General features: G+C 36.8%; 1 long non-coding RNA gene across 1 annotated transcript in view; it reads left to right on the top strand.

The window, feature by feature from the left end:
- Window positions 1-26,916, top strand: part of LOC142328587 (uncharacterized) — a 277,093-nt gene extending 250,177 nt beyond the window's left edge. The window contains exon 4 of the long non-coding RNA XR_012757312.1: window positions 26,689-26,916. This is a non-coding gene — a long non-coding RNA (uncharacterized LOC142328587). The remainder of the gene's footprint in view (window positions 1-26,688) is intronic.
- Window positions 26,917-27,568: the final 652 nt, after the last annotated feature.

Raw genomic sequence — 27,568 nt, 5'->3', positions numbered from 1 at the left:
TCAGTCGAGTTCGTTAATGAGCAAAATAGGACCACGGGGGGCTTTTTCGAAAAAAGTTAATATCCCTATAACTTTCTTATTAAGTAAAATATCGAATTCGTTTAAAGTCCTTATCCAAAGAATAGTATTCTTTGGATAAGGGCCTAAAACTTATTTAAGTAAAGTTTTTTGATATCACCAACCATTGGCCCAGGAGGTGGAAAAAAATGGAGTTTCGAAGTCATAAACAATCATACCTCCCTTAATAGGCACAGTATCGAATCGGTTTAAAGTGGCCGTTAGTCCTCTAAATATTACCTAAAACTTTTATCTGAAACAATTTTTGATGTGACCAACCCTTACGGCAAGGATTGACCAAAATTTTGCTGGAATTGTAAGAAGATGGGGCTTGTCGTATGCTACATATGTGAAACTTTTTTTCACATTCAACCATTGTCGTATCGAGTAAATTTGAAGTTTTTCTTAACTTTAAGGTAGAAATCTTTTCTATCCTTTAGTTAGCATCGGTGAATTCTACCTTCCGGTGTGCCGAAAGGTATTTGTTTTTAATCAAATTTACTTATGGTTTCGATAATTGAAAGTGATTGTAGATACAAATAAGACCACAGCGCCACGATCACATCCTAATTTAGAATGATTAAAGCCGCATTTGTTATTTATAATTTTAATCGGATCTTTTCTCTTACATCCCCGTCTACTATATTTTCCAGAAAATTTTGTTGGATTTTACGATAATTTATCGTTGTTATTCTTCAATATGTGCATATTTACTAAAACATTAATCGTTCTAAAATATAACTATACTGAAAACTAAGTAAATGTTTCTCTTACATGTTCTGTAGAAGTTGTTATTGGGGAGACCATAATTCCGTTGTGTTGCAGCACCAAATGAAATAAATCGTTGTCCGTGTGCCGCCTGCACAAAGTTACTCACAAAAATTGACGGTTTTCCAACCTCGACTCGATTTCTTCGCTTCATAAATATCTACATCAACTTCACAGTTTGTGTGTAACCGCCGTTCACGCGATCAATAAAATTCTGCGAACAGGTGGATCAAATCTCCGTCACAGAGTGGTAGCGTCTCGGTCTTTCATCCGGAGATCCCGCATTCGGAACCGTGTCAGGTATGGCATTTTTCATACTTTCAGGAATTTCTATTTCATATTATGAAAGCCCAAGCTTCGTGCTTATTCGGTGAATTAATCATAACAAAAAATAATTTTTTTAGTAATGTAATAGACTTCCAAAAATCGGAAAGTATGGTTGCCTCGCACTCTCTCTCGTATGATACAAATTAGTATTTCTGGCGTACTATCCGACAATGCGAACATGAAGCGCTCAGTATAATCGCGACAAACACAAACTGTAATGGATGTACGCGTTCAAAATTTTTTTTTCGTTTTTAATACTGCGACCCGTCAATCTCTACAGTCTTCTGCGATCCAACGTTTTCTGTCGGTTTTCTAGTAGGTGATCGGCACACGCCTCATTTAAACAGTTCTTCCGATCGGTAATACCACTGACGCTCATTATCTAAAATTTCGTTGTTATATAAGTCTTAGTTTTGCAGTACATAACTGAGATTTCAAAAGGTAATCGACTGCCATTAAATCAGGTGTTTTTCCTTAACCCAATCTCGTGGCTGGAGGTGCCACAGTAAGTACATCCAACGATTTGTCTATCGGTGTCAAAATTATTCAGGGGTGGCCTTTCTTACAAAAATTGGAATTTAATGGTTTTTCCAAGCTAGTTTGAACAGTAACATTTCCGCTATAAAATTCACAACCGAGGTACACGGCGGTTTTGTGATGAGAATTAAAGAGAATTCAGCTAAGTAATCTTATTTTAATAAAAAGTAATAAGATATCGGTTGGATTCGAACAAAATCGGTTTATCCAATCAAACGTTATCATTAAACTTCAAACATACCTACATACGAACAGAAGTACGTACGAACATAACTCTTCCCCATTTTTTTTGTTTTTTTTTGAGTTCCTGGGTAATGAAAAGTCGCGAAATACAAAAAAAATCGTACCCCAATTTTTACTAATTACACGCCTTTCTTCTTTCAGCATATCTCTAGACTAATGACAAGAAATTAAAAGCCAATGAAATGCAGTTGATGAAAGGAAAAATCAAATGAAGTTGTGTAGTGTATTATAACATGGAATTAATGAAGTTTTGACAGTTACGAAGGGAGGCCCTAAGGATTGAATTTTCATAAATATATATATTGTCGCCTGTTCGCGGTTGGACAAGAATATTGAGAGACTATCAAACGTAAAAATTTCTTACAAATACATTTTTTTATCCTAAAGCATATAAACAAAATTAATAATTAAAATAATAGTAACAGTGATAATGATCTCAATAATAATTATAAGATAATAATGACAATATGTATAAATAGCATACAAAGTAGTAATTCAAATAAAGAAGACAAGATTTGTTTAACGACGGTTAAATTATAAAAACCAGAATACAGTTCAATTTTCTAATATCGTTATAATGACCCCTAGAGATTAATATTGCATTAAAAAAAAAATAGAAAAATCTAAAGTTCATACGATTCAGTTTTCTGCAAATATTATTACTTTAACAGTTTACAATAGAACTACCAACACTTTATGAACGAATGAAATAATAAAATACTGTTACTCTCTCCTGTTTACCACTAACTTCCGAACAACTTCTTGAATTCACCCTGTCTATAATGGAATGCTCGTGACGTACTCTTCACTCGTTGTTACCGCATGTTTACTGATATCGCCGTCACCGTAACCGCACGGAACACTTCTTTTTTTATTTCTCAGCTCCCCTGGGCCGGACCGACTTGTTGGTATTACGCCACCCAGGGGAGTGTCTTTATACTCAAATAGGCCTTCCCGCCTACCATCTATATACTGGCATGGCAGGTCGGCCTACCGGTAGCTCTTTTTGAGAGTAATCTTTTATTTTATATGCCCCTTTCAGACACCACGCCATACCTGGAGTGTCGTGACGCGGTGTCGAGGTCTTTTCTTTATATCTTGTGTTTTATTATTCTATTATTCCCTAAACTATATCCCCAGGAGTCCCCCAGCGGCTCATTGGAATCGACACACCTCGGCATGGCGGCCCTCCCCGCTGAGGCTGTCCTCCCTTCCCTAACCTAAATCAAAAAGCCAGTCTCCTTTCATCGATGTTTTTCTACGATAAGATGTCTGGTGTAACACGCTATTTTCTTCCAGTTGGATTCCCGACTAGTCATAAAAGGTACTATAGCTTCGGGAGTCATCCCGTCGATCGCCATGTCAAATCTGAGGGCGGCCCATCTTTCACATATGAAGAAAGTTCTGCATCGTCGATCTCTTCGCAATACATGCAGATTGCCTCTGTTCTCCTTCCTACTTTATTTAAGTAATTATTAAATGAGCCATGCCCGGTGAAAAAATGCGTTAAAAAGTGATCCATCTCGCCAAAACCTCCTTATCCATGGTTCGATCTCCGGGATGAGTTGTCTTGTCCAGCGACCCGCACCGCTATTAGTCCACCTCTCCTGCCAGGTAGTATTGACTTCATTTTTGGCCTCTTGATCTGCTCTGCCCTTCAATCTTTCGACTCTATCTCGCGATGAGGTCTATCGGCAGTACTCCGGCGAGAACACAAAGGGCTACATAGGACACTGTCCTATACTCGGCCACCACACCTAGGAGCCCTCTCCTATGCATCCTCGCTAACTTCTCCTTGTTACGCCTGATATCTATAGCGTGACTCCATGCGGGAACAGCATACATCAACAAGGATACTATCGTTGACACCAACAATCTGCGTTTTGATGCTCTAGGGCCATTCTGCGTTGCCATTATAATGTTAAGGCTCTTTACCATTGCTTCAGCCTTCCTACATCTGTTACTTATACGGTCAGTGTATCTACAATTCCTCTGGAAGGTAACTCCTAAGTATTTCAAACTATGCACCCCCACCGAGGGGAGAAGAACCCACCTCGTAGCGTGTCCGGTCGCTACACCACCCCCTCCGTTCCTAGCCAGCAGTGGCTTTAACGGAGGACTTCTTCTCGCCCTCAAACTGATGCGCACCACAGCTTACAGTTCATGATCTGCAGAGATGCCACCGATGCAGATGCCCCAAGGGACATCTACATCGGTAAAAATTCACCCCGAGAGATAGATTTACATGTTTATGCCTTCAGAATGAAGACAACGGACACCTGCAGCTACCACGTCGCCCTCAAGAACTAAGCTAGAAACCTAACCGCGGAAAGAAGACCCCGCGCCTAGATCCTACTATAAAGAGCCACTATCTGAATGTCACAGATCCGCACTAACAACCTCAACAATAAACTTCCCACTAAAGTTTAACATCGAAATTTAGACCTAGTTCCCTTAAGAACCCCGCTTAATACTCTAATGAGTTTCTATCTGACTCCGTTCCTGTCTGCCCGGGAGAGGAGAATAAACGCCTACTCCCGTACAGCGCCATTGCGGAGTCCCGCGTGACATTCACCATCTTTCGCAATTGCCGCCAAGCCTCCCCTACGTACCACCTAAGCAGCACCCAGAGAAGCCCCGCCGACAGTGACTTTAGCTCAAAATGCCCTCGTCGGAGCGCGACCCCACCCGCCGGGCAAGAATAATCCCGCCCGCCGACGACGGCCGCAACTCCGCCGACAGCCTGATTCAATGCATACCACCAATACATCTAACCGAGGCACGCTGCCTAAGCGCCTACCTTCGGCCAGTCAACTGCCCAGGCGGTCCCTAGCCACCCAGGTTCCTATCACCTACTAGATTCCTTCGGCGGTCCTGCTCAGGGTGAGGAAGCGAAGGAAGCCAGCAACTATTTTCCACTCTCTACGAGTCCTCCAGTTGACTCGTAGATCCAAAACAGAATTTACTCTCTCGAGTTCCCTAGTAACTCTGGTACGTTCAGCTTCGTACCGGGAGAGAGGACATGGTCCACAGTGTCATCGACCCTACAGTCCGGACAGAAGCCGGAATCAACCAACCTAAATTTAACCAATTTGTCCCTAAATGCACCATGTCCTGAAAGGAACTGAGTGGTATGCCGATTGGGGGATACCCAGCTAATTGCTCGCAACTCTCTAACATCGGGGAATATACCATGCGTATAACGACCTGTCAAAGAAGTGTTCCACCTATCTTGCCAAGAGTCAAAACCATGGTCTTCGATCTCACGCATACGCCCTGTAGTAAGAAGGCCAGCCTTCCTAGCAACATACCGCTGGCTACGTTCCGTAGCCGAAATATCCGCAGGTTTGATGCCTGCGATCACAGTCACTGCCTCTCGCGAGACAGTCCTGTAACCACCGACAACCGCTAACAGAAGAAGACGCTGGGCTCGTAAAATAATGTCCCTATAGCTTTGGTGTCGTAAACGATGAGCCCAGACGGGCGCAGCGTACAACATAATGGCCTCACAGACGCCTTTATAAAGAATCCGCATGGTACGGAAATTCAACCCCCAATCGGGATGGACCACTCTACGGACGCCGAAGAAAGCATCAATTGCTTTCTTCGCCACATACTGAAGGTGCTCCTTGAAGAGAAGCCTCTCATCAAGGATAACACCCAGATATTTCTGAAAAGTGACATACCTAATAGACCGACCGTCCATCACAACCCGCGGATGGCGAGTTGCAGCTAAACGGCCCTTCAAAAACATCATAGTGGTTTTCTCCGCACTGAAAACCATCTTATGCTGAAGACTCCACAACCGCAAAACGCTACATTCCTGTGCCGCTCTAAGCTAGATCTCAGCACGCGAATTACCCTCAACCAGCAGCAGCCCATCGTCGGCATAAGCCACGACGCGACAGCCACCAGGCAAGCGCAACCGCATGAGAGAGTCAAACTCGATGGTCCAGACGAGTGGACCTAATACACTGCCCTGCGGACATCCTTTAGACAGGGTCTTTCCTACTTGCGAACTGCCGTCACGAAGGACGACAGTTCTGTCGCTGAAATAACTCGAGAGAGTCCTAATTTCTTCCTGCGTGCAACCACGCTTCTGCAATTGGAACAAGGCAGATGGCCACCACAAGTTATTAAATGCCCCGGATATGTCCAAAAAGACACCGAGTACATACTTGCACTCGCTGCCCGAAGCCAGATTCAGGACCCTAATAATCGCATCCTCTGTACTCTTACCGGGTCTAAAGCCATACTGGTCGTCCATCAGCATGTGATTTAAAGTGAGCCTACTATTAATGCGGAGGTAAAGAACCTTTTCGAAAAGTTTTCCAACAACTGGTAAGAGCGTCAGAGGACGGTAAGAAGAACTAACGGTGGGGTCCTTGTCGCCACCCTTGAACAATAGCTTCAGAATTCCTCGCTTCCAACAAGCCGAGAAATACCCGGCAAACAAACACCTATTGAATACCCTAGTCAACGGGCCAAGAATTACGGGCAGGGTGCGAACAAGGAGCTCCACCGTGATACCATCATATCCGGGGGCTTTGTTCCTAGCAAGGCTACAGATTACCTGGCGGACTTCCGCCTCAGTAATCTCCAAAGACACAGAGTCCGTAGTAAAACTTACAATCGCCGCTCGAACTCTCCGGTGATCCTCAACTAGTACAGCGAGATCATCTGCATATGCCAAAACCTCAACTCCAGCAGGGAACATTCTGTGCAGGAGATCATCTATAACTAGCAGCCATAGCAGCGGCCCCAGGACCGATCCCTGTGGCACCCCACCTTGCATCTCAAAGTGAGTTCTTCCTTCCTGGGCTTCAATCAAACATCTTCTATCGGAAAGATAGTCCTCGATTTGCCTGCATATATAAGGGCTCAATCCCTTTGTGGCCATTGCCCTGTTTATGTGACTCCAACTGATTGAGCCAAAGGCATTCTTTATATCAAGTGAAATCATTAATGGAATCCGTCTTGTGCGCCATGTGCCTCTTCTGACTTCATTAGCCCAGTCAAAAATCCTACAGATGGCCTTCACCGCCAAAAACCGCCCCCGCCAGAAACCATACTGGTTTGGGCTAATCCCGACTCCCTGTTCTAGTTCCCGAATAATACGGCCCGCCAGCATTTTTTACACGAGTTTCCCCATGGTATCGAATAGGCTCAGGGGTCTGTAAGTGGCGTCCTCCTCCATGGGTGCACCTTTAGGAAGGAGCACCACCCTGGCCTCTTTCCAACACGCGGGGAAAACTCTTCTCTCCAAACCGTAACTGGCAACCTGTAATACTTCCCAGGGAGTGTTCTGGACTAAACCTTTGTTGACCGCTGCAGGGATTCTGTCCGATCCAGGGCTCTTCTTTAAAGCCAGACTTTTGGCCGCTAGTTGCAGTTCATCTATAGTAAATCTCCTGCTCTCACATGGTCTGGGTCCACTATCATCGGCTATCATGCTAGGGTACAATCTCGCCACATGCATTTCAGCATTAGCCTTATCCAAAATAGGTAATCGTCTGCCGAACTTCTTAGTTACTATACGATAAGCTTGGCCCCATGGGTCAGTATCGAGCTAACCGCAGAGATTATTCCAGCACTCTCTTTTCCTTTTCTTAATTGCTCTGTTAAGGGCCCTTCTAGTTTCAATATACGGAACACCGCTATCCCTTATTATCACGACTGTGCAGAACACGCCGCCCAGAACTAGTGACTCTCTCCTCTGGTCCCTGGCAGTATTTATATTTACCGGCCTGCAGAACCAGTACACGCCTCATTCCTTTACTTGTTGAAGTGTAATAATTTTCATCGTTCGCTCCCTTACCTTTTACTATAAATTCTTATCCCGATCCAGTAACCCTTCTGGTCGAACAACACCTTTTGAAAGTGTCATTGTCTGTATTACAAAGAACAGACTGTTAAATGGACCCGTTACTGTTAGGAAAGAATCCCTTTTAGTTCCTTCTGGATTCTTCTTTTCATTATTATTTACCCTTTCTTTCTTCTTAATTGGAAGAAATCCATTACCCTGATCCGTTGTACTGGTCCTTTTACAATATATATATATATACATCTCCATATTTTATTGAAGTCGATTAAAAAGAAATTCTCAAAAAATAAAGCGTTAGAAAATAGTAAATTTAATTACATTTTATTAAATAATAATATTAATGCCTTGATAAAATATGACGTAACTTTTTTTTTCTAAGTGAGAAATAGATTTTTAAGTGTAACATGAATTAATTATCTACTTGACAAGTTATAATCTTGTTTCAAAGTAGGTTACTTAATTGTTATATCGATTAGTCGAAATTGTAAATAATAATTTACTTTTAAACTAATGATTTTAGCTGCCCCGGTGAATTGAGGTTGTACTGAAATTTTTAGTACGTTAATTAAGGGGCAAAATTAGTGACTTCGTATGATTTTGACCTGAATAATCGAATAAAATAGATCCCAGAACCGTATCTGCATTAGGTTTTGAAAAATCTAGGGTGAAAACAATAAATTGAAGTAAAAACACCTGTTTTTATGTTTAACGTTCAATAACATTATTAAATGGGTAATAAACACATAAAATTTTCAAACAAAACTTGTAGAAAATTTAATTGTAAACAAATTAGTGCAAGATAATTTGAATAAAATTAAGAAAAGATAGAAAAATTCGAATTTTATTTTGAAACAGTACATTGTTACATTTGTCAGAAAAGTACTTATTTAATGTAAATGAAAACCAAATTCTTTTTTGATGATCTGAAAAATTTGTAAAAAATATTAACTGTTAATAATTTTTGTTAAAAGATTATAAAAAATGCAATTTTATAATAAAAATAAATAAATAGAAATTACTTAGATAATTTTTTTTTTATTAATGATAGAATTACAATAAATTAATTAAAAAATTATTATTTCAAAGTTGACAATAAAATAAAAACAGCTGATCAACAATGCACAATGCTGTATTAGCGTTCAAATCATTCTGTAAGGTACATCAAATATATCGAGTACTGTGAACTGTGCTTTTACTAGCGAAGGTATTTTGTATGAATTTTAGTTTAAACGTGATCGATTTACCATTAAAGTAATGCCGTACGTATTTACAACAGAGAAATACGATGACATCACATTCATTTTGGGTGTGTGTGTAATGGTTACAGCTGCTGCAGTAGAATATGAAATACTTTTCCGAATCGCAGGAATCCAGATTCCAAAACAACTAGCTCGACTTTTCGAATCTTCGGGAATCAGGTTCGCTACCTAGTATTCACATCAGCTACGAACGATCTGACCTACATAACGCTTTTATTGATGAAATTAATATCGATGCAGCTCAGCGCAGTCCAGGCGTCAGTACACGACGTCTTTCTAAGCGGATCGGAGTTTCGCATTCGATATTTTAGAGGACACATAACCAAAACAAGTTTTATCCTTATCATAAACATCCAGTTCAACATCTATACCCCGGAAACGGCCCGTTTCGCTTGGAGTTCTGCAACTGGTGGAATACAAGTCGAAAATTCTAGAAGTATGTTTTGTTTACCGACTAGACAATTTTCAACACCGATTTAGCGTTAATGTATGCGTTATGCGTTAATGCTTCTTCACAATCAGCTGTTTGGACCGTTCATATTATCTTGCAGCTTAAATGCTACTTGAAGATGTTCCTCTGGTCCCGAGAAGCAAAGTTTACTTCCAGCACGATGGCGCGTCTCCCCATTTCTCTTGTGCCGTTTCCACTCACTTAAATCATCATTTCTCTGACAAAATGGATCGGTTTGGAGGTCCACATTCCTAGCCACTAAGATCTCCTGATCTGACGCCTTTAGATTTTTGCACCTGGGAATGGATGAAAATTATTGTATACAAAAAAAATATATTCTCGTGAGGAATTACTTGTCCGCATTATTGATGCGGCTGGACAACTTAAGTACAGTCCTGAAGAATTAAAAAGAGCAACAAAAGCAGTATAGAAGCGTACCACGAAATGCTTTGAAAATGGCTGGCTTACTGTTACATATAATGCACTTTGGTCTAATGTACAGTTTCTAAATAAAATTCAAATTTTTCTAACTTTGCATTGTTTTATTCAACTTATCATAGACCAATCTGTTCAGAATTAAATTTTCTACAAGTTTTGTGTAAACGTTTTATGTGTTTATTACCCGTTCAACAAAATTATTGTACGTCAAACAGAAACAGGGATTTTATCCTAATTTATTGGTTTTCACCCCAAATTTCTCAAAACCTAGTACAAATATAATTCTGGGACCTATTTTATTCGATTTTTCAGGTCAAAAACTATATCAAATCACTAATTCTGCCCCTTAGTTAACGTCCGAAAATTTCATTACGACCTCATTTCATCGGGGTAGCTGAAATCCGAACCGAATCTTTCACTAGCCGTAACTCGCAAACGAAGCATTTTAAAACATATCTTTCTGAACTTTTTACATTATTTTCACAATCAGAATAGATTATGAAAGCCCCAGGAGAACTTCGTGACACATTCTGTATATATCTATTATTTTATTATCACTATAAAAAATATAAACGTTATTCTCCAGACTGTATATATATATATATTCTGTAGTATAAGATTAGTTCAAAAGACTGTATCATAAATGACAGTTAAATTAATACAAAGACCCATCCGTGTAATGTAAAAATTAAAATTATTTTTAAAATATAACAAAGAAATTTTTGTTGACTTTTAAGAAATTTTGTTATTCAACTGCATTTATAAAGCGCGTATATTCAAAATATTTATTATATTTTAGACCAATAGCCCGTAATTTTTGCTTGTTTCAAAAATGCTAAATTTGGATTTAAACTTTGCAATTTTTTTATCAACTTTTTCATTAGGTAGTCAATATTATTTAATGTCTAGTTTTATCATTTTTGTTTTTTTTTCTAAGCTTTTAATTTTTTTTTAGTAAAAACATTTAAAATATATATTCTGATTTTGATTTCCTAGTACGAAGTAAATAAAGGAAGTATTGTTATTACGAAAAATTTCGGTTTTCAGATTTCAACGGAAATATCCATTTTGACCATCCCTGAATCCATTTTGACTAGTTTTGGCGTAACTTCTGTACGTATCTCGCATAACTCAAAAACGATTAGCCGTAGAATGTTGAAATTTTAAATTTAGGACTGTTGTAACATCTAGTTGTACACCTCTTCTTTTGATTGCAATCGATTAGACCGAAGTGTCCAAAAAAGCCCAAAATTCAAAATATTTGAATTTTGGACTTTTTCTTAACTGCAGTAATAGCTCTCATTGAGAGCTTTTCGATATATCATAAGTCGTACTTATTTTCATCAGTTTCAGAGTTATAGCCAAATGAAATTTTAATTAATGAAATATTTAGATCTTACAAGGGGAAGGCACATCGGTTGGAATCCGACTTCATATACATATATTTTTTTAAACTTTTTTTTTAATTTAAATATATTGATTTATTAACCTCTAATTGTAAAAACATCGTTACGATAAATAATAATTCAAATAATAACAATAAAAAAAATATATATATGAAAGAATATCAGTTATTAATGAAATGGAATTTTATGGAGTTTTATTTTTTTTAAATGTGTATATGTAATTTAATAGGCGTAAAGGAAATCATGTGGTGTCCACATCAGATTTTTTTATATAAACAGACCTCTATTAATCAGAACCTCTATTAAATCAGACCTCTATTAAATATAAATATCCCACTTTTTTCCTTTAAATTATTTTTTTTATAATATATATTCCTGAAAAAATGAAGATGTTAAGATTCACTCAAGACAGTGTTCTCTTTAACCCATTAGTGTTCGTATCTTTTTTACTGAATATTTTTATGGAATTTAAATATATTGCTCCTAAAGCATTTAAATGACATATAATACTAAAAAAAATTAAATTAATTTTAATCTGAATCAAGTATTATCATGGTCGTTAACGATCCGGGGGGCAAATCAAGGGGCGACGCCAGCGCTCCCTCTGTCAAGTATGACAACTTAACAGAGAGGCGGCCAGGCTACCTCTATAATCTTTAAAATAGTTTTTCGACACGTTCTCTACCTTTAAATTCATTTTATTAAATAAATAAGAATTATTTTGAATATATGACTTGTGTTTAAGAATTCTGAAAAAAATAAAAGCGTATGCGCAAAACAATTTTTCGATTAGTATTCTTGTTTTTTTTTTTAATTCATCAAAGTCCCATAGTAACTACTCTAAAAATATTCAGACTTCAGAAGTGGTCCGACCGAAATCAGCTTATAGGTCAAGAACGATTCAGGAACGACTGACTCAACCAATTTTTATCAAATTTTAGCATGCATATTTAAATTTGAATGAAACTGATGTAGTAGTTTGGAAATATTTGGGCCTCAAAATTTTATACATAGACATAAATATATAAAACAACCCGTCAAGAATTTTTCATGATTCATTTAATATTTATATTGAACACTGTACACGCAAACAACCACGCTTTTTCAAAACAGAAATTTGTCTCCGAATTTATTTTCAAAATTAGTGAATATTCTTTTTTTACAAAAAAGATTATTTATGAGCAAGCATGACTTGATAGTCCTCACTACATGGAACTCTACGGACAATTCCATCTTCAACTCGATGCAAAAATTAAATCAAAACACATTCTGTCAAGCTTAAACTTTCATTCGATAATTTTCCTAATACATGAAGTTTCTTTTATATTTCAATATAAGATATTTTTCCATGCATAAACATATTTATGTTGAGCTAATGTATTTTTGTAAACCGTTTATAACAATGAAAGAGATGAGATGTGATGAACAAAATGAATCACAACATATTTTTAAAAAGTATTCTTAATAGTGTTTCGTATCTTACTGAATTCATCCTGCAGAATTCGTTGTAGGATAAAAACAATATGTCTGTATTAAAATGGGATCCCCGTAGAAAAAGTCTGGTAGATATCACATGACTTCCTTTTACGCCTATTAAATTACATATACTTATTTTTAAAAGTACAAAAAAGTTTTTTCACGTGTAACTCTAATTTTTTTTATTTTTATTGTTATTATTGAATTATTATTTATCGTAAAAACGTTTTTACAATCAGAGATTAATAAATCAATATATTTAAATTAAAGAAAAAAAAACGGTTAAAAAAAAGGAAATAAAGTTTGATTCGAACCGATGTATCTTCCCCTTGTAAGATCCAAATATTTCATTAATTAAAATTTTATTTGGCTATAAGTCTGGAACCGATGAAAATAAGTACCACTTATAATATATCGTTGAAAAGCTCTAAATTAGGGGGTACTACTGCAGTTAAGAAAAAATCCAATATCCAAACTTTTTGAATTTCAGGCTTTTTTGGACATTTTTGATTCTTGATTGCAATCAAAAGGGGAAGTGCACAACTACATGTTACAACAGTTCTAAATCCAAAATTTCAGCATTCTACGACTAAACGTTTTTGAGTTACGTATGTTATGACGTACAGACGTCATGCCGAAACAAATCAAAATGGATTCAGGGCTGTTCAAAATTCCGGCCTCCGCGGCGTGAGTGGTATCGTCTCGGCCTTTCACCCGGAAGTCCTGGATTCGAATCCCGGTCAGGCATGGCATTTTCACACACGCTACAAAACACTCATCTCATCCTCTGCGGAAAGAATTACTTGACTCCAAACACGGAGGTTAAACAAAAAAAAATAATAAAAAAAATACAAACTTCCTTGTTTGAAGAACAAGGAAACATAAATGGAATCGACCATGTTACCCATATTGTTACTAGATTTATTTTCAATCGAACACACACGGATCTTTGAACATACTTGACCGGTCTGCCAAAAATGATTTATTTTTCAAACTTTGCTAAAGATTTCAACAAAAAATAAGGAAACCTTATCATCTTTAAGTCGCTGATAAAAAATTAGAGACTATTCTGCGTTACCGTTTCATTGCATAATAATTCTTTGTATTCAGAATAAGACAAAAAATTATTTCATATCCCAATAGAAAAATGTTAATTAACAAACAAATTGTTATCGTTGTGTCTGTGTTTGTGTTTGTGTGTATGTATATATTAATATAAATATGTTTTATAAATGATGAACCGATAATTAAATATATAAACGTACCAGTTAAGATATCTTTGAACTAAACAGAATCTCTAGCGCTTTTATTTACACAAATATAAATACCAGTAGTACATGCAACTAATTTCGATGTAATCTCAACTTTGTCAGTAGTAAGAGTACCGGAGTATATTGGAAATTCCATTACACTTATGTTAAAATTATCTTACAGCAAACGACGTAGAAGGTAGATATGTGCAGTGAAGGCAACTATCTACCTATCATCTTTCCCGGTAGACGACATTAAATTACACAGTATATACATATATGCTTCTGTAAGGAAGGATAGAATTAATGTCAATACAAGAAGGATGTCAATATAAGGCGCGTTTGACAGCTTCAAGTTCTCAAGCAAACAACTCTCTCACTATAAATCGGTAGAGAGGTAAGAAACCTCACTTGGGTTTGGCTTGACAGGCTTAGCTTTAATAATCCGTTTTGCAGTTTCCTTAACAATAAAGGTTTTCTCATTTATATACGATGTATAGGGAGGTATCTTATCAGATTTTATAGAATACATGTATTGTATAGTATATCCTATATATTATACCGACGAGCATTTATTTTGTTTGTACTATAATATAAATTTAAGTATTGTATGCTAGTTCAATTAAAATTTAATACTCGAACTTTTAAGTATATTTAGGACAGGTTAATGAGACGGTTGTTAAGATTTCAACGGTTAAACAACGTGTTCTTTCGTTTTGTTTAAATCAAACTGCCGTAAACTAAATAAAAAGCTATTATTTTTTCTTAATTTCAAATTTAAATCTTTCTAAGTTTATATGTAGAGAATATTAATCGATTTCAAAAATAGTAGAATCTCAATCAAACCGTACGATTTTTTTTTACAAACACATTCAAGCTTTACTCTTTACAAAACAGCAGATTTCAATGATTTTTTTTTTTTTTTTTTTGTAAATTATCCTTTCTGGTCAGATTTTAAGTTGTTTCACGTGTTTAAAGAAAAGTTATATGGTCCAAATATATAATTTCATTTCTCGTAATTTTTTTGCCATTTTTTTTATCATCATCATTAGATTGTTACACCATTATGATTGTATCGTGATATCTTACGTATAGTTAAAATATTTACGCCTGAAAATTGAAAAAATTTAATTAAGAAATCTTAGGGTAAAAAATAAAAAAAATATTTCCGCATACCACAGAGTTATCTCCTCTCGGTGACAATTTCTTAATGTCGTTTCTCTGCATTCCTTTTTTAATTATCAATGTAGGAATATTTTTTCCTTTTGCGAGCAAACTGAATTGAATACTTGTACTTATGTGTATTTTAAATAGTAAAGTAAAAGTAAAAATACGTTTTGTTTTTATGAAACTAAATCCTGCTTTTGAAAAGCTAACTAAAAATTGAAAAAAAATAAAAATATTTTTAATTATTATGTTATAGTACTACATTAAGAGGAAGAGGGTATTTATTTGCGAGGTAAAGAAAAAACTACTCGATTAATCGTAACCAAATTTTTACCCATGTTTCTTGGCATATCTGAGAAGGTTTTTACATATATTTCATCCTGAATAAAAAATATATATATATGTAGTAGTGAAAGATTTACCAGTTGAATCACAAACTTTAATGAATTTAATTAATGAACTGTGAGCCTCTATCACTCTGTAAGCTGGGTTTGAACTGAATGATTCAAATAAATAATATTACAAAAATAATAGAATTAAATTTACGTTAAATAAAATAATATTAAATAAATTTTTTTAAATCCTGTTTAACAATAACGGGCTTCCCGTGGGGACTGCGTGTGAAACTAGAGTGATGAGGTGATGCGAGCACCTCGTGCGAGGCTAGATCAATCATCACCATTAACCGGTAACAAACACGGTGCCCTTGAGGCATTGTTTTAGGAGGTACAATGGGGTGCTCTTATCTCTGCAAACAATCGTCCGATTTTCAAAATTCAAACGTGTTATTTATTAGCAGGTTGAAAGCTAACTTTTTCATGCATCAGGTACGTTCTTGATCTAATAGATCACTGTTATTCGGAAATGTTGTTATAACTTAGTAACCGATTTTCCAATTTTAAAAATTCAAACTGGGTATTTGCTACTAAATACAAAATAACGAAATAAAACCAAATCAGAACAAAAGAGAGCAATGTCTGTCATCAATGGTTTTTTTCCGTCAGTAGTGTTGTTTTTTAAATTTTAATATTTTTACAATGTAGTTTATATTTACTTAAAAACAAAAGTAAAAACCTTTTTACAGGAATTGCCTTGCCAATGCCTTATACAGTCTCAATAATATTTCCTTATCTGAGCCCCGATTAATATTCGATAAACATTTTATAATGTTTAGGGCTTTTTTGCATCAATCACTCAACTCCTGTATATGTAATCCCCACGTAAGGGATTTATCCAATACCAGTCCTAAAAATCTCACGTTATCCTTATATTGTATTGGATTATCGCCAATTGTCAACGTAGGACTTTGATGAGGAATTCTCTTCTTACAGAAGTGTACCAACACGTTTTTTCTGGTGAAAATTGGAATCCATTATTCCTTGCAACTTCATTTAGAGCGTTAATCGCTCGTTGCAATTTGTATTTCACCATAGCAGTCTTGTTGCTGGCATACGCAATTGCCAGATGATCAACATAGACGCTTTTGCTGATTTCTACTGGAATGGCTAATATCAATTTATTAATGGCGATGGTAAACAAGGTACCGCTCAGCGGCGAACCTTGTGGTATGCCATTTTCCAACACTCTTTCAGACGAATATTCATTGTTGACACGTACTTGGAAGGTACGGTCATTCATATAGTTGCTGAGCAATACTGCAGATTGCCACGAATGCCCCATTCATGTATCTGGAGCATTACTCCATATCGCCAGGTCATATCGAAAGCCTTCTGAAGATCAAAGAAGACTCCGACACAATGTTTCCTTGTAATAAAGCTGTTATATATAATGTTCTCTAAGTTGATCATTTGATCGGTGGTAGAATGGTATTGTCGAAAACCTGCTTGATATGGTGATATCAGGTTTTCTTTTTCTAAAACCCAAACGAGTCGATTATTAATCATTTTTTCGAGTATTTTTCCCATAGCGCACGCAAGGAAATAGGACGATAGCTATTGGGATCTGTTAAATTTTTGTTTTTCTTTGGTACTGGAACAACATGAGCTTTTTTTCACTGCTGCGGGTACATTCCATCCCGCCATATTTGATTATACAGTTCTAATAATCTGCGTTTTGCAGTGGTATTCAGCTGCCTGATCATATTATAATGGATTTCATTCGGACCAGCAGCTGTATTGCCTGCATTCTCCAACGCTTTCATGAATTCTTCCATTTTAAATGGTACATTATATGAGTAATTATACTCAGTTCTGAAATTTAGTAGACCTTCAAGTTCTTCTTTTTTCGCTCGAAAATCTTCTTCGTAGTTATCCGTTTTGCTGGCTTTCTCGAAGTGATTGGATAATAACTCTGCAATTTCGTTTGGAGTGTCTTTAATTTCATCTTCATCTTGAAGGCTAGTTATGGGAGCAAAATTTTTACGCCCACAAATCGCCTTCACTTTCCTCCAAACGTCTGATGCAGTAGTACTTCTGTCAATGGATGACAAGTATTGCTGCCAAGATCGTTTCTTCGAATCTATCATGAGACGTTTTGCATGCGCCCTGTATTTTTTAAAGCCAATAAGATTCTCTGTGGTAGGACGTTTCTTAAAGGCGTTAGGCCCTTTTCTTTCTTTTTATAGCTTCACTTATTTCATCGTTCCACCATGGAACGGGTTTCTTCGTAAGTTTCCCAGATGTTTTGGGAATGAATCTCGATGCCGATTCAAGTATCGCATTTGTTATAGCGTCGACATCGTCCCCGATAACTCCAGTTGTTTCAGGGAGTATCGTTCAAGCTGTGAAGCTTGTCCAATCTGCCTTATCAAACAACCATCTTTTAGAGATGGGGTATATTTTCCTTGTAACATCAGTTACAATTTGTACCGGGAAATGATCACTTCCATGCAAATTGTCTAATACATGGAAGGTGTACCTCGGTGCTATCGATCCGCTTATGAGTGCTAGATCTATACAGGACGTCGATCCATCTCTGGCATTGAAAAAGATTCCTGACCCATCATTTAAGAGAATAAGTTCAGAATTCATCAGGAACCTTTCTAATTCTCTTCCGCGGGGATCTACTCGATCCGATCCCCAAAGAGAATTATGAGCATTAAAATCACCCACCAGTAAAATAGGTGGGGGAAGCTCAGAAATTAGTCGTGCTATGTCATCCTCCTTCCAAACCAAATTCGGTAAGTATACGCTGCAAACAGTGACCTGAAGCGGACGCTTCATTCTAATGGCGACCGCTTGCAGGTTTGTATTTAGATCAACAGCTTCGGCGGTAGCTCTAGTCGACGTTAATATTGCTACTCCGCCTCTAACTCTTACATTTGGCGGTTGATCTCGCTGAAATATATCATATCCTTTTAATTTAAAATTTTCGTTTCGGCTGAAATGTGTTTCTTGCAGACATATTCAAATCGGGTCTACATCATGTACCAAGCGTTGGAGCTCATGGATGTTTGAAAAACATCCATTGATGTTCCATTGTACAATCGACTCGCTAATTTTTAATTGAATTATTGCCTAGGTTTGCCTTTCGGCCATCCTTTTTTCTCCATATTGCGAACAGGATGTGTTCGCGGAGAACGTCGTCGCCCGTGTAGCTTCCGGTCTCCGAATCGGAGACCACCGAAGCCGCCGACGAGGACGGGCATGCAGGCGCCGATTGAGAGGCGGCAACCTGGCCGACCCCCGACACGGGGATAGCACCAGTTACCGCCTGTGGAAGGGGGGAAAATCGCCCCCCCCCTGTGTGGTTTTTTGTGGCCTCTGTGATTTAGAGGCCATCTCAGTTGCAGGAGGCTTGGGAGCCTCCATAACGGACTGCGAAGCAGTCACTTTCTTCTCATCGACTAGAATCTCATTAAAACGGACTTGGATTTCAGGTTTAGCGTCCGTTTTCTTCTGAGCAAGAGCAACTTTCTGTTTCGGAGATATATCTTCAGGAGGCTGTACTTCTATCTTTGGCTTAGCAGCTTCTTCACTGCTGAAAGGCTTCACCTTGTTTTCAATGATTCATTCAATCATGTTAGCCAAAGTAGGCGCAAGTTTGCTGATGAGCTGACTTTCATCAACAACAACCGGAGTAGGAGCAGGAACAGCAGCCGCAGCCTGAGCATAAGTTGTTGTTGCTCTAGGCTTACGGGCGTTAACAATCTTCTTTGCTTCGAAGTACCTGACCTTTTGCAGAGTTTTTACTTCCTGAACAGCTACCTCGTCTTTGTAGACAGGACAGTTCCTGGATCTACAAGAATGCGTTCCTTTACATTTACAATTGATGCATGTAGGAGGCTCTTTAAATGGCTCTCCCTCATGCAACTCATCGCCGCACACACATATTTGTGGTCTCTCACATCTGACAGCGGTGTGACCAAAACGTTGGCATTTGAAGCATCTCATTGGCTGCGGGACAAATGCCCGCACATCCAATCGATGTATTCCCGCTCTTATTTTCTCCGGAAAAGTAGGCCGGTTAAATGTGAGAACATGAGATGCTGAAGATAGGACATCGCCATTCCTTCTCATGTTCAATCGGCGACACTCTATTACTCCTTGTGTGCTGCTAGTTCTTCAACAATTTCTTGCTCCGAACAGTCCCGACAGACCACAACACTCCTTTAGGTGTTGATTGTGCCATGGGAATCAACATTTACAGCCAATTCTCCTATTTTTTCAGCCCTAGGATCTTCTGAGACTGTGTATCATGTGCAGTCTCTACATGAAGTCCCGTGAAAGTTTTCCTAATTTCCTTAACAGAGCCTCCAGCACATTTATTTATTTCTCAAGCAATTAGGAAGGGACTCACCTTCGAGAAGTTACCGTCTTCCTTCGTGATTATTAAACATTTCGGCTTCGGAATGTAGCTCTTGAAAAAAGCTTTTTGCAAGCTTCTTCCAGCCTCAACTTCTATTCTTCGAGATTCTGCACTCTTTCGACGTTTCGTCTCGGGCGAAACGGCCGGTTCTAAACGAGGGTGTTTTTGTGAACCCTCTGCCACGTTTGATTGTTCAACTTGCATGAACGTTTAATCGCTTCTGTAGTAAGGCTAGCCGCCGGGGGACACCCCCACTCCAGGGCTACCAACCTGGTGGTCCGTTCCGGTACTCCGGTGGAACCAGCATATGTCTTAGCAGAGAGCGGATGCGCAATCTCTGCACTGACTCCAGGCCCTTACACATCGAGGTTTTCAGGGCTCCCATGCCCCGAAAAACATGGGCACCTTAACTACATGCTTGCCTTCGCGGGGAGCATGTGGACAACAAAAGGCCTCCGTTATACCTGCAAATAACTTCGACCGTGGCCGCCACATCGCCAGCTCTAAAGGTGGTATCAGTCCATGTCCATAATCGTTAAAAGTTTCGTTCCTGCAGGTGGCCGCGAAATCCAGTCCTGAAATTCGGCCTGTAGATGTAATTCGGCCGAAAATGAACGTATCCGAGAACAACACTCGGAACTCCGTTAGCCAGCTGAATGTATTGTACTCTCGTACAGCTGTTGCCGCCCTGGACGTGGAACGTAGATGTTGTGTTCCGGACGTGGGGATTATCTACCTCAGGGCATTATTATTATTATTATCCCACACTTTCACAGGTTTTACTTTGACGGCGATATTCCTTAAACTCGGAGTAATTTATACCAACGAGATTAGGCTTGCTATTGTTGACTAAGTGCCTTCCGCGCAACATGACAGGTATTGACACCTGCCATGTTGCGGGGAACACGCTCCTTTGCATTAGCGCGTGGGTCTTCCACTGGATCTTCAGTTTGTCAAGACTGTTGTGCAAAGTAGATGGTATTATTCCCTCAGCAGATATAATTATCGGGATTATATAAACTTCTTTTTGATTCCGCAGTTCTTTAATTTCAAAAGCAAGATCTGTATATTTCTGCAGCTTCTCATTGTGTTTAGTGTCGTTGTTACTTGATTGGATGGTTATTAGATAAACTTTTTCCATTTTGTCAACTACTACTACATCTGGCTTATTACAATCGATGGGTTTTGCTGTTACAATTCCTTGGTTCCAGAAAATGTTTGCGTTGTTGTTCTCCAAAAAAGGAGGCTGGCTCATAAGTTTAGTAAGGCCCTTTTTGAAACTCTACCTTGTATCTATCGCAGAGTTCTATGTGTACAATTTTTGCCATGTTGTCGTTCCTCCTGGTGTACTCCGTCGGAGCTAGAATTGGACAACCAGTGACTATATGGTCTATTGTTTCAGTGTGTTGCATACATAGCACGTACATTTGTTGTTGACATTTTCTTTAAGAATAAATTTCTTAAAATTTCTTGTTGTTACTATTTGATCCTGTACCCTACACATAAACCCCTCCGTCTCGGAATGTAATTTTCCTTGCACAAGCCAATTATTTGAAGCTGCTTTGTCAATTCCTTCCTGGTCTAGATGCTGCCTATATCTCCTATGCAGCTCTTTCCTTCCCCAATCTAGAATTTTATCTGCATCGCTCTCTTTCTTGTATTCTACGTTGTTAGCCCTGTTGGCTAGGTTTAATGACGGATAGTTTTGGTCTGCTGCCACGATGGCTTGATAAAAGGGGTGTTGCTTGCTATGGAAGAAATCCCTTAAGTTTTCGTTCTGGCCGTAGCATAGATTTTTAATATAGAGTACTTCTCTTCCGCCTTCCTTTCTCGGGAACGTGAATCTTTCTTTTGATGAGTGGATGTGGTGGGACTTCTCTTGGTAGAATATTTTTCTAGTGAGTCTGTTCAACTCGTCTAACTCTGTTTCACTGTACTTTATTATACCTAATGCATACGTGAGTACCGGTACTGCATATGTGTTCACTGCCTTCACTTTATTTCCCCCATTAAGCTCTGATTTAAAAATTAATTTTAATCTCTTTACATACGTTTTCTTAAGTTTTTCCTTAATGGTTTTGTGCTCCAGTTTTATCGTTTGATCGCATCCTAGGTACTTGTACATGTCCTCTTCTTTCATTGCTTCCATGCTACGTTGTGTCTGCAGGTCGTAATTTTGCGCCTGGTGAAACTTTCCCTTCACAATGGTGTTTATCTTGCATTTGCTTATTTCTAGCTCCATTTTATCTCTTCGTTCAACATTTCGACAAGTTTGAGCAGTTGCTGCAGCTGATGTTCAGTCCCTCCATAAATCTTTAAATCGTTCATATAGAATAGGTGTGCCAGCTTGTAATCTCCTGCTCGGGATTTTATATTGTAACCGTATCTTGACTCTTTTAGCATGCTTGAAAGCAGGTTGATATATATAGAACCAGAGCGGGCTTAGGGCGTCCCCTTGAAATATTCCTCTACTTACATTTATGGGTTCTGTTTGTATTTTTCTTGTTCCACTGTTTGCGATTAGTATCGTGCTCCAAGCACTCACTGCATGCCTCAAGAACCTAATCGTCTTTTCATCAACTTATAGGTTTCTAAGATCTTCGTCAGCCAGGAGTGTGGCACACTATCGAATGCCTTTTTATAGTCTATACAAGCCAACCATAGATTTATTTTAGTGTATCGAAATTGTTGTGTGGTTACCGTATCTATGATTATTTGTTCTTTACTCCCCCTCGCGGCTTTTGCACATCCCTTCTTCTCCAAATGGAGGACTTTGTTGGTTTCCAGGTGCTTGTATATTTTGTTGGCAATAATTATTATTATTATTATTTCTTTGTTTTTATGTATTTTTTATATACTTTTTCCATGCTATCTACTGACGATGATTGTTTAAAACTGTAATGACCATCTAGATTTAGATTGTAATCAATTTATTTTTAAAGGGTTTCTGTAGCGTAATTCTGTTTTCCCATTTATTTCAAAACCGTTTACCATATCTTTTTATACGTAAATCATCATATAGTTTTTTTTCTCTTAAGCAGGTCCTTTGCCCCACGTTGAACTTCATTTTCTTTTGTTTCTAATTAAAATTTTAAAATGTCAATAGTTCCCATTTACTTCTAGATCATTTATAATTTTTACTATTTTCAAAATTCTTTGTTATGCACCTTCTACTGAAACTATTAGTACTATTTTAATCAATCTCCAGCCATGATATAATCCAGCTTTCATATTCTGAATTCTTTTGATTAACCTTCTATTCCCATCAATTTTCTTCATTAATTCGTCATTTTTCACTTTGTTCTTAACCGCAGTCTCCTCAATAACCACATTTAAAATTCCTCCAGTCTCCCTTTTTACTTACTTTTTTTTTTAACTCGCATTGTTTTTTTTTTCATGTGTACAGTAGGAAATGGGGAAAATTTACAATCATTCTTCAAATTTTTTTTATCCTTCAAGATTGAATTTCAAAAATCTTTAATGTAGTTTTTAGATATTCTCTTAAAGATTATACACAACAGAAATCAAGTTCATATCTTCATTTGTTTCCGATAAATTCAAAAAATAGTAAATTTCATTGTTACTCCATTTTAAACCTTTAAAGTCGGAATTTCTAAAAATCTTTTCTTAGCGTAAGAAAAACATTTATACATATTTTCATCAGTTTTTCTTCAGTAGTTTTTGCTAGGCTTTAATTATAAATCATTTACTTCTTGTTCTTTTATATAAACAGGATGTTGTATTTGCAGAATATGTAGTGGATTTTTTTCTGTGCAATTTTTTTTATATCTAAATAATAAAAAATTAGGTAATTTTTATAGATCCTGGAGATTCTGTTATATCTTAAAAACTCTTCCCACCATTGATCTAAACAATAAATCGAAAATAAAATTGATTTGTTTTATTTTAAATCTGCGTGTTTTCAGACTTACAAAATCGCTTTTTTTCTAAGTTTTTATGTGTATCGATAAATTTTGCTGATTACATCTGATATCTATAGAATGTAATTTGTAAAGATGAAAGAAAAACTTATTTTTTAACCGACGGATAAGTATAAATGATTTTGACTATACCCTAACCGCATGCCTGCGTTGAACTTTGACCTTATTTTATTTGATTCTACACGAAGTAAAGTAACTACTACTGTATAACTGGTTTCGATTACTTTTTAGGCATCCACCTTTTCCATCAATGTATTGTAACTTTGTTATCTCTCCATCAAAACTGCCTTCTTATTTCCGTGCACCCTTCGCAAACCTTTTAACTTCATTTTTTATTACTGTTTTTTTTTAATCATAATCTTTTCTTTACGTACTAACATAATTTTTTTTAAAAGTTATTTTTAGTCTTAGCGTACATCTATTTCTATTCATTTTTTTAATATTGGTTTATGAGAAGTCTTAAAATAAAGTGTTTTAAATATTTAGTAGATTTCAACAGTCGATAAATTAATGGTATCATAAAAATCTTTTAATTAAAAAAAAATATTTGGAAATTTTAATTTTCCATTTCTCAAAATATCTTTGAAATATTTTTCTAATAAAATTTCAAAAATAAAAATCTATCTTTGCTTAAATTTTTAACTATTTATAACATAATATTTCTTCTTTTTTCTCAACCACTACAACATAAAAATTATAAACATAATAAAAAATCAGGAAATTTCGTTATATCTCCAAACAGTCACTTTATCCGGGAGTAGATACTTTTTTCTACAAAAATAGAATGAACTGAAAATAAAAAAACTTTGTTCATTTCTTGAAGTTTTATCGCTCAAAGAATCATTACAATTGGTTCAAAAATATCATAAATAATAATTTGTAAAGAAAATTATTAATTTTTTTTTTAGATATACAGAATATTTTTTTGGGAAAATCAAAAGTATGAGATATGGTTACAAAATACCGAATTGATTTTTTAAGCGTTTCCCAGCTGTACCAACCAATTACGTTTTTAAAGTAATGGCTGATTCATCGACATTCCCCTCCGATCGTCATTCCATTGCATACGGTTCTAATTAACAATGCAACCCTGATCTGATGATTTAGAGAGAACAAGTTACCTGAACAAGGGATGACTCCATATAAACAACACATTTAAAAAAAAACTGTACAGTATATCTGGATACTTTTAATAATCATATGAATCAATCACTTAAGAAAATAAAATAATAATTAATAAAAATAAATTATTATTTATTTATTTAGCGTATGGCACCAAAATATAACACCAATTACAGTAAAAATTACAAACAAACTAATATATGCTACTGGTTCTGGAGTCGTCATCAGGAAATCTTCAGGATTCCCTTCATAAGCTGTTCTAGGGCAAACTTCTGTGATGTGTCTGACAGTTTGATTTTCACCACACCTCACAAAGAGGCGTTGGTGTTTTACCCCATTTATACAGGAAATAGGCGTACCTACCATGCTGAGTCCGTATTCTGTTTAGCGTCAACCATGTCATACGTGGCAAGTCAAAACCGGTTTGAGGTCAAAGTCAAGCCTTTTAGTAATACATGGGATTTGGTTATCCTGCTTTGTGGTCCATTCTCGACGCCAGGCGTCAGTTAGGTTAAATTCGTTCTCTGTGGTAGCAATTGGTGGTCGTCCTTGTTTTCATAGGTGGCTTTCTAGATCGAAGGCGACCACGATTGGCATCCTCAATGTCCTCATGTATTGGCTGGTTTCGATTGTCCATAATCTTCTTGTACTCTCTTACAAGAGCGTTCATACGGCACAGATCCGGGAATGGTATGTGGCTCAATACCGGGAGCCATTCCACGGGAGTAGACCTGATAACCCCGGCAATCATTCTCATAGTGTTATTAAGTTGAGCACCAATTCTATGAACATAAGGGATGTTAAGCCACACTGGTGCACAATATTCAGCAGCCGAGAAGACCAGGTTCAGAGCCGATGTGCGCAAAGTGGAAGCCGATCCTCTCCACATAGCTTTTGTATGATGTTGTTTCTCGCTCTCAATTTCCCTGCAGTTTTCATTAGGTGCTCCTTAAATGAAAGCGTTCTATCAAGTGTCACGCCTAGGTATTTCGGTGTCTTATTGTGAAAAAGCCACACTGTTCTATCCTCGAATAGAATTTTAAGCTCCCTATTAGCAAACTTGTTACTCAGATGGAAGCATGACACCTCTGTTTTACTAGCGTTCGGTTGGAGGCGCCATCTCCGGAAGAACCTTCCCAGTTTCTCCAGGTCAGCCATCAGGACCTCCTCCGACTCTTCAAATGATCTACATTTGATTGTTAGCACCCAGTCATCGGCGTAGCCATGCTTGTTAGATATTGTCACTTATAAAAGACTAAAAACAACAAAAAGAAAAAAGGATTTCTTGCCTCCATCCCTTTACAGAGGTTTGAATAATACCAGATTCCATCAGAAAGTACCTTAACTACTTAAGGGACATTTAATTTTTTTAAATTTACCCACCTCATTAGTAGAATTTATTATATCTATTACCGAGAGAATGCAATCAATAACTAATGGACACTTTTAGCCAAGGAGTTCTACCCAGTAAGACATTCCTTGCTCATCTATCCCAACGCTGACTTAATTATCGTTCTATGTCTCTTTACTTTTTTCTTCTTCATTAAAATCTCAAAATCTTTTTCAAAGAAAAAAATTAGTTTTAGAAAATTATATTATATTATTATCATTATCATTACAAATTTATTTATTTTTTTTTTTATGAAATTATACAGAAACTTTGAGTCTTGTACTTGGAAGGTGGAAATGAAATCTTTTAGCGTATAAAAAATGCCATGCATGACTGGGATTCGATACGAAGATCTCCGGATTGAAGGCCGAGACGCTACTACTCCGCCACGGAGATCGAAGATCGCCAAGGAGATTATATGTCATATATTCTAAGTAGCAATCTTTTTTACACGCACGCGCGTACTCGCACAAAATATTGAAGAGATATGACAGAACAGGGTTAAAAATAAAATAAATGTCGTAATAAGTGAACATAATATCCAAAGATTACTTTAATTTTATATATTTATAGAATAAAATTATGAAAATGTTTTGTGAAAGACTGCATCACCTGATTGTTTTCTGATACCTAGCACATCTCAAAAAGTGGATTCTAGAAATTAAATGTTTAATAAAGTGGTTCCTACAGATCAGCAATGAAATATAAGAATAGACGATTAGTTTCTTATGACAATAATAGTTTATACCATTTATAAATTATATAAAAATAAAATTATTTTCATAGAAAACCGGAAAATTATGCATGCAGCTCTGGTTACCGAGAACTTCATTATCAACAAGTAGCAAAAGTAAGTGGAACAATAAATTATGTAAGTAGGCAAGTAAAAAATTATGTTAAAACATTATTCTACTCTTGAATAAAATTTTGAGACACAGGACTAATGATGTCCTATTAGTAGAAGACTGTACCTTCCTCTGATTAGTTTAACCAAAATTCAATGGCATCATTTATGCCATTGAATTTTGGTTAAATGCTCAGAAATATTTACCCATACTCAGAAATATAATTTCATAAAAATTGATTTATCCACTCAAGATATCAAGTAAAACAATAAAAAAGAAAAAAAAAGAAAAAAAGGTTTT

This window comes from Lycorma delicatula, chromosome 8 (genome assembly GCF_047948215.1).
Source record: "Lycorma delicatula isolate Av1 chromosome 8, ASM4794821v1, whole genome shotgun sequence".
Classification (NCBI taxonomy): Eukaryota; Metazoa; Arthropoda; class Insecta; order Hemiptera; family Fulgoridae; genus Lycorma; species Lycorma delicatula.
The sequence above is the reverse complement of the archived record's forward strand: the minus strand, read 5'-3'. Positions and strand labels throughout refer to the sequence as shown.